Source organism: Callorhinus ursinus, unplaced genomic scaffold (assembly GCF_003265705.2).
Source record: "Callorhinus ursinus isolate GAN/ISIS: 27379988/994484 unplaced genomic scaffold, GSC_fseal_2.0 scaffold1, whole genome shotgun sequence".
NCBI lineage: Eukaryota > Metazoa > Chordata > Mammalia > Carnivora > Otariidae > Callorhinus > Callorhinus ursinus.
The window spans coordinates 118640499-118653816 of NW_027397063.1; the positions used below are offsets into that span (position 1 = coordinate 118640499).

Here is a 13318-nt window from a genome sequence, read left to right on the forward strand (position 1 = left end):
TCTTCACATGGCCAACAGCCACTGCCAGACACAGCACCTTCTTCACCTGGAATTTGATGGTGGACTTCACTTCATCCACTTTGGCCACCATGTTTTCATTGTGGGTCAGCAAGGAAGGGAACTTGCCAGCCTTATTCAGGCCTGGGCCCAGGATTCGTGGAATCTGCTTGATCAGAGATTCTGAGGCCAAAAAGGCGTCATACTTCTTGGCCAACTTCTTAACTAATTTCTTATTCTTGTTGAGTTTCTTCAGCGCCTCAATATCCATGTGAGGAATATCCCCTGCCTTGGCCTCATCACAGTGCTGCTGATCCCCCAAAACACATACGGAGAACTTGGGGCGGGGAGTGGACTTAAGCCTGACGGTGCCCGAGAAGCGTTTGTCCTTCTGAGGGTCATAGTTCTTCAGACTGATCTGCAGTTCCACCGTCTCCAAAAACTTCCGGCGCTTGCGCTGGTTCCCGTGCAGGACTTCCCGCACCGCCTCGTACAGGGTGTCGCGGGAGACTTTGCTGCTCATGGTTCTTCGCGCGGCAGTAACCGGAAAAGCAGAAATATTTCTGATGTTATTTTTTGCCTATGCCTGCCATCACACCCATACATTTATCTACCATTCACTCCGCCTCTAGATGTATTCTTTTTTCTGCCTTCCTAAGCCCCAAGTCCCATTGTCTTCTTGTTTTCTATAATTATCTCTCTTGTGATAAGATCTCCATAAAAATGCCTCTCACCAGTTGACAAGCCAAAATCTAAGCATATAGAGCAGAAAAACAGAAGGACAATATCATGGTTTAATAAGCAAAGCTTTGATTATTTAATCAAGTTCAAGGCCCATATAACAAAAACACATGCATATTTATCTTTTATTCACATACCACCTCAAAAAAAAAAAACTCCATAAAAGTCTATAGGATGCCTATTTGAATAATAGAGTAGGAGTATGGGTTTATGTGTATATATAGACACCAAGTTTATATTTTTGGGGGTATATTTAATTCTGGGAATTTGAAGAGAACTGATGCAAAATGTGTTGACCGACTCCAATTATGCTGCCTGAGAAGCCAGAATTCTCAGGTTCAGCTGTGTAAAATTTGGAGCCCATTCAGTTGGCCTCCACAGTAGAATAATAGAAAAAAATCGGTCTGGGCATTTGTGGCTGACTTTTGCCACCTGACATTTCATGCAATCAAGTGTTGAAGCTGCTGTCCCAAATGCATTCCCTACATTGATTTATTTTTCTTGTATTGTAGAGTTATGATCTTTCTCTTGTTTCTTTTTTTTCAGCTGGACTGTGTGATATCTTCTTTTCAAACACCCAATCTCTGCACTTGTGAGAATTTCAACTAATCAAGAAAACAAATCTGTAACACCCTGAGAAATTACCCCAGGTTGAAGCAAAGAGGTCACCCATGACAAACCTCCTCTGATAAGGTATCCCCACCTGCCTCAGGTTATGGCACATAGATTGTGTGTGTGTGTGTGTGTGTGTGTGTGTGTGTGTGTGTGTGTGTGTGTGTTCTGTCCAGATAGCTGTCTCCTTATGCTATTTTGTACTAGTTATACAGAAGGAAGTAATTTCAGATGTAATAATTAGAAGTATATTCAGCAGTCCCAATTTTAATCTAATGAAAGAGAAGTATTTCAGAAACTCTAGACCTTTAGATAGCCAGAATATTAAAAATACACAATGACCCTAAATTTTATTTATTTATTTATTTATTTATTTATTTATTTATTTATTTATTTATTTATTTATGAGAGCGAGCATGAACTGGGGGGAGGTGGGTAGTGGGAGGGAGAAGGGACAGAGGGAGAGAGAGAATCTTAAGCAGGCTCCACACCCAGCATGGAGCCCAACACAGGGCTCAATCTCATGATCCTGAGATCATGACCTGAGCGGAAATCAAGAGTCAGACACTTAACTGACTGAGCCACCCAGGTGTCCTGGCCCTAAATTCTAATAATTTGCTTAATTAAGTCCTCATCAATTTTCTCTTAACATTAACAGACCCACTTCTGCAGGTCAGAGCTCACCAGTTTGGTCATCTTTTTCCTTAAGCTCCCAAGTCAAGTCCTTTCCATACCGTGCTGAGGATTCTTGCATTAATCTGAATTTGTCTTTCTCAAACAGATTTCTATCCTGTCAACTCTAATCTCACATGAGAGAAATTTGGGGGTAGCGTGAGGGAATTGTTCCATATCTTGACTGTGGTGGTGTTGGTTGCCCAATTCTATGCATTTGTCAAAATGCATAGATCTGTGCATTCAAATGAATGGATTTTACTTATATATTAAATTATATGTCAAGAAATGTAGCTTAAATAAAAGGAATGACTCTGCAAGTACCGTTGGATTCTATTTACATGAAATCTAAACCAGAAAAAACTAATCTATAGCAAGGTTCTCAACCTTGGTCCTATTGACATTTTGAGTTGGATCATTCTTTGTTGTGAACAGGACCAGCTTCATGGGCATGCAACCTATACAGTTGCAGAGGGTGCAGCTCTTTGAAATGGCCCCATGCTTGGCTTAATGCTCTGCTGTTGCCCTTTGATTTTTGAACTTGTGTTTCATGGGTGAAATCTGATGGGACAATGGAATGTGTATACAGGCAGAGGAGATATATCAGGTATCTTGGTGTGTAGGCATGAATTCAGGTCCAAAAGCATAGCAAGCAGTAAGCAATGAGAGCATGGATCAGTTGGCCTGGCTGCCTAGCACCTGGACGCATGCCCACAGTAGTCTTGGCTGTCGTGGGACCTCAAAGAGGAGGCTAGGGCAAAGAGACCTGGGCAGGCCCAAAATGTTAGCAGTAATGGCAAAAATAGCAGAAGCAGTAGCAGTGGGTGACTCCAGGAGAGAGGAGGGGTTTTGCATGGAGTAGCACCAGGACTGCAATGGGAAATCAGCTTGCCTGTCCATCTCCAGAGCCCATTCTTATATCATCTGCACACATGTTAATTCTCCAGCTTACACACTGGGACAGGAACAGAGGCATGTGTGCAGTAAAATTTGTCAGTAAATTATTACAAAATAAAACCTCATAAAATGGGCATTGCAATATGGCATATCAGGGAGTTGTTTGGCTTCAAAGAATTTAGAGTCTCTAGTTTTAAAAACTGCTGCAGTATTAGGAACAAATATCCATAGGCTTTTAGAAATAGATATTAATTTATTTTTTTAAAAATTCTTTTAAATTTTATTTTATTATGTTATGTTAGTCAACATACATGACATCATTAGTTTTTTTAAATTTTTTATTGTTATGTTAATCACCATACATTACATCATTAGTTTTTGATGTAGTGTTCCATGATTCATTGTTTGCATATAACACCCAGTGCTCCATTCAATACGTACCCTCCTTAATACCCATTACCGGGCTAACCCATCCCTCCACACCCCTCCCCTCTAAAACCCTCAGTTTGTTTCTCAGAGTCCATAGTCTCTCATGGGTCGTCTCCCCCTCCGATTTCCCCCCTTCATTTTTCCCTTCCTTCTCCTAATGTTCTCCATGCTATTTCTTATGTTCCACAAATAAGTGAAACCATATGATAATCAACTTTCTCTGCTTGACTTATTTCACTTAGCATAATCTCCTCCAGTCCCATCCATGTTGATGTAAAACTTGGGTATTCATCCTTTCTGATGGCTGAGTAATATTCCATTGTATATATGGACCACATCTTCTTTATCCATTTGTCTGTTGAAGGGCATCTTGGCTCTTTCTACAATTTGGCTATTGTGGACATTGCTGCTATGAACTTTGGGGTGCATATGGCCCTTCTTTTCACTACATCTGTTTCTTTGGGGTAAATACCCAGGAGTGCTATTGCTGGGTCATAGGGTAGCTCTATTTTTAAAATTTTTGAGGCACCTCCACACTGTTTTCCAAAGTGGCTGTACCAACTTGCATTCCCACCAACAGTGTAAGAGGGTTCCCCTTTCTCCACAACCTCTCCAACATTTGTTGTTTCTTTCCCTGTCCATTTTTGCCATTCTAACTGGTGTAAGGTGCTATCTCAATGTGGTTTTGATTTGAATTTCCCTGATGGCTAATGATGATGAACATTTTTTCATGTGTCTGTTCGCCATTTGTATGTCTTCTTCGGAGAAGTGTCTTCTCATGTCTTCTGCCCATTTTTTGACTTGATTATTTGTTGTTTGGGTGTTGAGTTTGAGAAATTCTTTATAGTTCTTGGATATCAGCCCTTTGTCTGTAGTGTCATTTGCAAATATCTTCTCCCATTCTGTGGGTTGCCTCTTTGTTTTGTTGACTGTTTCCTTTGCTGTGCAGAAGCTTTTTATCTTGATGAAGTCCCAAAAGTTCATTTTTGCTTTTGTTTCACTTGCCTTTGGAGATGTATCTTGAAAGAAGTTGCTGTGGCCAATGTCGAAGAGGTTACTGCCTATGTTCTCCTCTAGGATTTTGATGGATTCCTGTCTCACATTGAGGTCTTTCATCCATTTTGAGTTTATCTTTGTGTATGGTGTTAGAGAATGGTCAAGTTTCATTCTGTATATAGCTGTCCAATTTTCCCAGCACCATTTATTGAAAAGACTGTCTTTTTTCCATTGCATATTTTTTCCTGCATTGTCGAAGATTATTTGACCATAGAGTTGAGGGTCCATATCTGGGCTCTCTATTCTATTCCATTGGTCTATGTCTGTTTTTGTGCCAGTACCATGGTGTCTTGGTGATCACTGCTTTGTAATATAGCTTGAAATCAGGCAACGTGATGCCCCCAGTTTTGGTTTTCTTTTTCAACATTTCCTTGGTGACTCAGGGTCTTTTCTGATTCCATACAAATTTTAGGATTGTTTGTTCCAGCACTTTGAAAAATGTCATTGAAATTTTGATCGGGATGGCGTTGAAGGTATAGATTGCTCTGGGCAGCACAGACATTTTAACAATGTTTATTCTTCTGATCCATGAGCATGGAATGTTTTTCCATCTTTTTGTGTCTTCTTCAATTTCTTTCATGAGTGTTCTGTAGTTCCTAGAATATAGATCCTTTACCTCTTTGGTTAGGTTTATTCCGAGGTAACTTATGGTTTTTGGTGTTATTGTAAATGGAACCATTTCTCTAATTTTTCTTTCTATGGGTTGCATTGTTAATGTATAAGAAAGCAGCTGATTTCTGTGTATTGATTTTGTATCCTGCCACATTACTGAATTGCTATATGAGTTCTAGTAATTTGAGGGTGGAGTCTTTTGGGTTTTCCACATAAAGTATCATGTCCTCTGCGAAGAGAGAGAGTTTGACTTCTTTGCCAATTTGAATACGTTTTATTTCTTTCTGTTTGATTGCTGTTGCTAGGACTTCTAGTACTATATTGTACAATAGTGGTGAGAGTGGACATCCTTGTGTTCCTGATCTTAAGGGAAAGGCTCTCAGCTTTTCATACCATTGAGAATGATATTCACTGTGGGTTTTTCATAGACGGATTTTATGAAATTGCAGAATGTTCCCTCTATCCCTATACTCTGAAGAGTTTTAATCAGGAAAGTATGCTGTATTTTGTCAAATGCTTTTTCTGCATCTATTGAGAGGACCATATAGTTCTTCTCTCTCCTCTTATTAATGTGTTCTATCACATTGATTGACTTGCGAATGTTGAACCACGCTTGCAACCCAGGGATAAATCCCACTTGGTTGTGGTGGATGATCCTTTTAATGTACTGTTGGATCCGATTAGCTAGGATTTTGTTGAGAATTTTGGTGTCCATATTCATCAGGGATATCAGTCTGAAATTCTCCTTTTTGATGGGGTCTTTGCCTGGTTTGGGGATCAAGGTAATGCTAGCCTCATAGATGGAAGCTTGCCTTCTGTTTATATTTTTTGAAATAGGTTCAGGAGAATAGGTATTATTTCTTCTTTGAATGTTTGGTAGAATTCCCCCGGGAATCTGTCAGGTCCTGGACTCTTGTTTTTTGGGAGGTTTTTAATCACTGCTTCAATCTCGTTACTCATTATTGGTCTATTCAGGTTGTCTCTTCCTGTTTCAGTCTTGGTAGTTCATAGTTAGAGACACAGAAGGACACTATATCATTCTTAAAGGGTCTATCCAACAAGAAGATCTAACAATTGTAAATATCTATACCCCCAACATGGGAGCAGCCAACTACATAAGCCAGCTGTTAACCAAATAAAGTCATATTGACAATAATACGTTAATTGTAAGAGACCTCAATATTCCACTGTCAGCAATAGATAGATTATCTAAGCAGCAAATCAACAAAGAAACAAGAGCTTTCAATGATACACTGGACCAGATGGACCTCGATATATATATACAGAACACTCCACCCTAAAACAACAGAATACTCATTCTTCTTGAGTGCACATGGAACTTTCTCTAGAATAGACCACATACTGGGTCACAAATCATGTATCAACCAATACCAAAAGATTGAGAGTATTCCCTGCATATTCCCAGATCACAATGCTTTAAAACTGGAACTCAATCACAAGAAAAAAAATTGGAAGAAATTCAAACACTTGGAAGCTGAAGACCACTCTGCTTAAGAATGTTTGGGTCAACCAGGAAATCAAAGAACTTAAACAATTCATGGAAACCAGTGAGACCGAAAACATGTTGGTCCAAAACCTATGGGATACTGCAAAGGTGGTCCTAAGGGGGAAATATATAGCCAACCAAACCTCACTCAAAAAAATAGAAAAATCCTGAATTCACCAACTGTCTTTATACCCTAAAGAACTGGATACCTAAACCATGCATTAGAAGAGAAATAATTAAGATAAGAGCAGAGATCAATGAATTAGAAACCAAAAATACAGTAGAGCAGATCAACGAAACTAGAAGGTGGTTCTTTGAAGAATTAATAAGATTGATAAACCACTGGCCAGACTTATCCAAAAGAAAAGAGAAAGGACCCAAATTAATAAAATTATGAATGAAAGGGGAGAGATCACAACACCAAGGAAATAGAAACAATTATTAGAAATGATTATCAACAACTATATGCCAATAAATTAAGCAACCTAGAAGAAATGGATGCCTTCCTAGAAATTAAATTTAAAAATTCCTGCATTCAATGGAAAAGAAATGTTTTTTTAAAGATTTATTTTTAGAGAGAGAGAGCATGCAAGCGTGAGCAGGGAGAGGGGCTGAGGGAAAGGGAGAGAAATCCTCAAGCAGACACCCTGCTGAGTGTGGAGCCCAACATGGGGCTCGATCCTAGGACCCCAAGATCAAGACTCAAGCTGAAATCAAGAGTCAGATGATTGGCCAATTGAGCTACCTAGGTGCCAGGAAAACTGTTTTTATACAAAGCTTCAAATGAGCTAATTGCTAATGAGGAAACACTTTAAATTATCTTTTCTTTATAAATAAATATAAAGCAATAGTATGTATAAGGAAGTATTTTGAATCATATACAAATCATGAAGCCATTTTCAGTTTCTGCAAATTACAGAAAATGTCAGAGGAAACATTAAAATGCCATTGTATAAATGTATATTTGAAATTAAATTCAGACTCAGATGAAGCTGATTTGTATAGAGTTAAATCCTTTTAGAAAAATTGTCCCACAAAAATTGCTCAACAAAAAGATCTTCCTCAAAATGAAAAATTATCAAAAATTATTTGCAATTTTGCATTTGCCAAGAGCTACTGATGTCACTTTGATTTATATTGATTGCAAATTAAGTTGCTAAAAGTCTAAATTTTTATGACCTAACAAATGAATTTGCAGAAAAGTGAGCCAGAAAAATCGTATGCCCAACCAAGATACCACATTAATAAAACAGTATATTAGTTGTTATATAAAATTACAACACCAAAAGCATGTTTTTGCAATTTGTTACTGATGTACTGTTATTACCCCTATTATATTTGTAAGTCATAAAGCCCGTCTTCCTTAATGATAAAATGAAGACTTAGAGAATTTCTAAGGTCCCTTTAGCTCTCAGATTGCATGGTTCACCTATCAATAAATGACCATCAAACTCAACCCAAAAACAGCATCCTCAAGTGGGTCTCTGTCTTTCTGTAAATATGAGCCTACTATGTACATTTGTCAATACCGGGTTCATACAAATTGTAGCTAATGACTTGGCTGTTTATTCTGACAAGTGGACTGCATAGGACTAAACTATTTTTTTAAATACCTATTTGGAAACAGACTCATGAGAGGAACTACTCTCCATCTCAAGCATGCATTGGTCATGTTGGTGTTCCACCACACATATCCAGAGGAGAGCAATGCCTGTGATTGTCAACTATGACTCTACTGGTGTAGACTTTGTCAGCAGCAAACTGGGTTTATAAAATGAAAGGGCAGGAGTCATTATCTATGCATTACCAGTGAAACATCCCCGACTCCAAATGAAGCCTCTTATGTGGCTGACAGAAGTACTTCTTATAACAATAACTGGTTCTTCTACCTTTGGTTGGAAGATGAGCCACATCATCAGCAGGTCAACCATGATGGACCTTTCCCTACACAACCAGGCAGCTTTAAATGGGGTTTTAGTTGGACTTGACAATTTCTCTGATTTTGTTTGACATTGCCCTCCTAGAAACAGGCCTAACCAGAGACCACAATGATGAAAATTCACTGGGCCAGGTCCCCAACTTATAAGTCGAGAGATTAGGAAACACTTTTTATAACACATAATAGGTAGGAGAGAACTGAAAGATGTATATTAAACTGTCATTTGGTGATTCACCCTAAGGCAATGGTAGTACTAAAAAATTTCTTTAATTAGTACTTTATTTTTATTTTTTTGTAGAACAAAAATGGCATTAGTTTTATTGTTTCTAAAACAAAAATATATATAAACTATGAGGGGGAGAAGTGACAAAAAATATGTAAATTGTAAAAAAAAAATCAGTCAATACCAAAAGATTTATAGAAGAAAATTAAACCATTGGAAACATTTTCTCCAAGAAATAATTACTGTCACTGTTTTTCTATGCATATATATTTTTACAACTCTGGGAAAATAAACTATTACATTTTAACCAGTTTTCCACTTAATATACTGTGGTTATTTTTCATGTCAATAGCTATAGATCACTATCATTATTTTTAGTGACGCATAACATTCCATTGTATGGTTATGTGCTATGGTAAATACAATATATAATAAATATTAGTATCCATATTGTTTTTGCTTTCTATTTTTACTAATAAAAACAATGCTTCAATGGCCATCTCTGCACAAATGTCTGTATGCTCTTATTCAATTAATTCCTTAGCATAAATTTTTAGAATTAGTATCCTAAGGTCAAAGCAAACACATTTTAATTCTGACATATTTTTCCAAATTGCTTTCCAAATGGTAGTGCCCTTTATAGTCGTACCGATAAGATTCCCCCAAATCCCCATGAACCCTGAGCATTATCACCTTTTAAACTTTCATCAGTCTGATAAAGGAGATTGTATCTCATGGTTGTTTCAATTTCTACTAATATTTATTTCATTATTTGTTGATAATTTATTATTTATATGATTCCTATTGGGTTTTTTTTTTTTGCTTCTTTATTCAGTTTATCATGGTATTTATTTATTCAAACTCAATTAGTGTAGTTTTCACAAAAGGATAGGTTTTGTTCATGGGTTATTTCATGAGTCCCTGTATTGTTTCACTCTTCCCCGCCCTCACTGTCAGCAGATAATTGAAACTCCATCCATTGGCTAGGTTTCTTCCTACAAACTAGCCTACACCTGTGCCATCTTTTCTTCTCATATCTGGTCCCAGCGGAATGGTCCTTCGAAGATCAATTCCTCACCAGTGTTCCTCCCATCCCATCCCACCTCCCCCAGGATGTCACTCCCCAACTTTGTTCCCAGTCTTTTTCCAGCAGCATTTCAACACACACAGTCATTAACATCCTTAAAAAGGAAAACCTGTTCCCAACTTTTCATCTCTCTCTACCTACTACCCTCCCACTCCTCCTCCACAACCACCAAATTATTAAAAAAAGAGCTAGCTATGCTCTTTCTTTCCATTTCCTTTGTGATCCAATTACTCTGCCAATTACTACAAAATCTGTATCCCAACATTCCTAACAGTGCTTGGCCTTTTGGAAGAGTTGAAAAAAATTACTGAATTCACTGAATGAATCTGGCTGCCAAGCTGGAAACATGGAAACATGTTCCTTCTACTTACCCTGTCATTCAGTTGCTCACCAAGTCTTTTAGATGATACTTCCTGAAGAGTACTCCTATCTGTCACCTTCTCTTCACTGTCACTGATATTACCTTAGTTTTAGTTTGAACTACCAGGATCCCTCATCTTGGTTACTGTTAAAGCTCCTTAACAAGTTTGCCCCAATTCCAGGTGTCTCAGAACACAGCAGCTAGAGTAGCCTTTCACAATACTACTTCCCTGCTTAAAAGGCTACTTCATGGATTCCCATAGACCCCAGGATTCCATTCAACCTTCTTATTATAGTATTTATTTCATGACCTTGCACTGCTCCCTGATCAGAATCTAAACTCAAAACATACTGAATTATAATTCTCCAAAACAGGTCATTGTTTCTCTTGCCTCTAGAAATTTGCACCTGCCCCTCCTTTTGCCCTGCTGCACTTCTCCTCTAATCTTTCACTCTTTTTACCTAGCAAACTCCTACTTGCTATGTGAACTCACTGATTCTAGGAATCATTCACTACTCCCCTGAGACTCAACCTGGTGCCCCATGTTTACCCCATGACAGGCCACATGCATCTGTATAACAAGAGTTATGCAGTTCCTTTATAATTATCTGTTTATTTGTTTGATTGACATTCAATGAGTTGAATTTTTCTTTGTTTTCTCCCACCAAGGCTTTCAAACACTGGCAGATCTCCCTGTCCTTTTTCCTGGTAACATCTAGGGTATATCCCATCACTTCTAATAACTTCAGGTGTTAAAGGACAGCCTTTTTTTCTGATATTAAGAAATGCAGTCCAATTCAATATCAGCATTTCCATCTTTCACCCTGTTCTCTGATTCTGCTTACAGTGCCTCCAAGAATAGGGTCAGAGAGAGGTATGAGAAGAAAAGAAACAAAAATCTATTTATTTAACTGATGCTGTTTGTAACTCTCATTTGGCAGCTAAATGTTCTCAGCCAAATGCTGACTCTTTCACAACACATAATGGTATATTCTTGAGTGATTTTCATGGATATGATCTCACTAACTAGACATTCACTGGTTTATAAACCTCTTCACTCCTCAGATTCTACTCTCCAGCAGAATACCCTCAAGGTGAGGGAAGCCTGAGGGTCATCCCTCTCACACGGACCCTTTCAGGGTGACTCCAGCATGGCAGTCCTTCTGCAGAGTCTTTTTGGCCCACCAATAAACTTCTGTACCCTTGTCCCAACAAACTCTGGAAGTATGGGCCATTCCTATTGCAACCACCTCTTTTTTTAATGTCATTGCTATTTCCTCCACCAGCCTCCAAGTAAGATGTAGATCAGTCTCTAGGCCTATTAAAGTCCAAGGGACATATTTCTTGTACCCCTGGTGCCCCACAGCTCCAACTTGTCTTAAAGGGAGGCAGTAGGTATCTCCCTTTTCTCCCTAATGGGGAATAGAGGGGAATTACCTGAAAGTTCTCAACTATTATAAATTACTTTCAAATAAATTATTTAAAAAAACTATCTAGGCCTCTCTTTCATAGGTTGAATTTAAATGAGGGGCTAGGAGTCAGTCACAGGATTGACTTTGCTACCTCTTAGCAATTCCTGTGGAGATGTCCCATGCCCTCTCTAGAATATATATGCATAATATTAAGGCAATAGCAAAATCCCATTTGACATGTTGTTATGTTTGTCTTCCCTTGAGGACTGGGTGTGTACCTTCTTCAACCTCATATTCCCAATGTCTGGCACAGAGTAGAGCTACCTACAATAAATTGTAGGGAGTGGTAAGTAATTGCTATGCATTATGAAACATTTATGATAGAGTCATAGTAATATACTTTGCTTGACAAGTAGGGGACAGCCAAGTTTACTTGAGAATGTTAGAAAAGACTCATGAATGTGAAATTTTCCTTAAAAGTATGGGTTCTCCTTGCTCCTTAACAGGGAAACTTCACTGTTATAACCTCATTGTTACTTATACCATTAGCTTCGGTCCACAGTTGCTGTTCTATTTAGATACCAGAAAAGAGAAATAACAACATAACAGCCCTAAGTATAAATTAATCTTAAAATCAGATTTTAAACTCAACCAAACTCCAAATTTACTGGGCTTCTTCTCTGATCATAACTTGTTGGAGAGCTCAGCAGGAGTCTTGTCAGAAATTATATTTAAAGCTAAACCATTTATTCTTTTTCATTTGAATATATATATACAAACATGTGGCCATTTGGCAATGTTCCTAATCTTTTTTAAATTAAGCTCTATGACTTTTAAACACTATTGAACAGGCTTCTTCATTGTATTACTATGTTAATTTCTGTGAAACACTTTTATTTTACCTCCATCAGACTGTTTATTAACATTCCTCATGTTTTCCTCAAGTTCTCCCTCCTCCCCTGTTGCACAGATATTCTCAGAGCACATAATTCTAGTCCACACCAAGGAAATAATGGATCCCAGGATCTTATACATGCTGGGAGTGAGGAGAGTCCCTAGAAGAGGGGAGAACTGGAAGAATAAATAAAGAATACCATGGGTAGTTGAAGGCAAGCATAGAGTTCCCTCCATTCCCAACAGAGTTCATTCCAGCAATTATAGTTTCTTTATTCTCAAGCAAACATGGTAAGTGCAGGATAATCTTAGAAGGCATGAGATGCTGGGTGACTTTTACAGAAAGATACAACCACAGGGGTACACAATTCTAACAATAACCCTATTTATACCTACAACATCATAAATAAATTTAAGTTTAATGAAGTAGACATGTATTTGTTTATTCCACTGGTGCCATCAACAAGATATAGTTTTAGATTGGGACACATTTAACTGCTATACTCACAATATATAGAATACCCATAATTTGCTAAATGTATAATTGAATGCACAACACATACTCCCCACCAAGGTCTTCATGTTTATGAGAAATGTCTGCATCGCTCAGGACTAAAATAAATAGCCTTGAAGCTAAACACTAATCCTCTTAATCATTTGGTACATACCTGTTTGGAAAGCAACCGTATAGCCAGTTATTTTAGCTAAACCTTTGCTTTCAAATCGAAGGGAATCTCTCATTATGGTGAATTTAAAGGAGGGGAGACTGGCAAGGAGGCTGTTATTTGGACACTGTGCAGTAACCTGATTTTACAATTTTTGTCTCCCTCTATTTCTCAGTATTCCCAAATAAGCAGCCTGAAACTGACTGGAACATGA

At 38.0% G+C, this 13318-nt stretch overlaps 1 protein-coding gene and 1 pseudogene across 3 annotated transcripts in view; both read right to left on the reverse strand.

Moving 5' to 3' along the window:
- The window catches only part of TMEM108 (transmembrane protein 108), a 747136-nt gene that overhangs the window by 511211 nt on the left and 222607 nt on the right, over positions 1–13318 (reverse strand). The window lies entirely within an intron of this gene.
- LOC112820163 (large ribosomal subunit protein uL1 pseudogene) lies at positions 2–550 on the reverse strand (annotated as a pseudogene).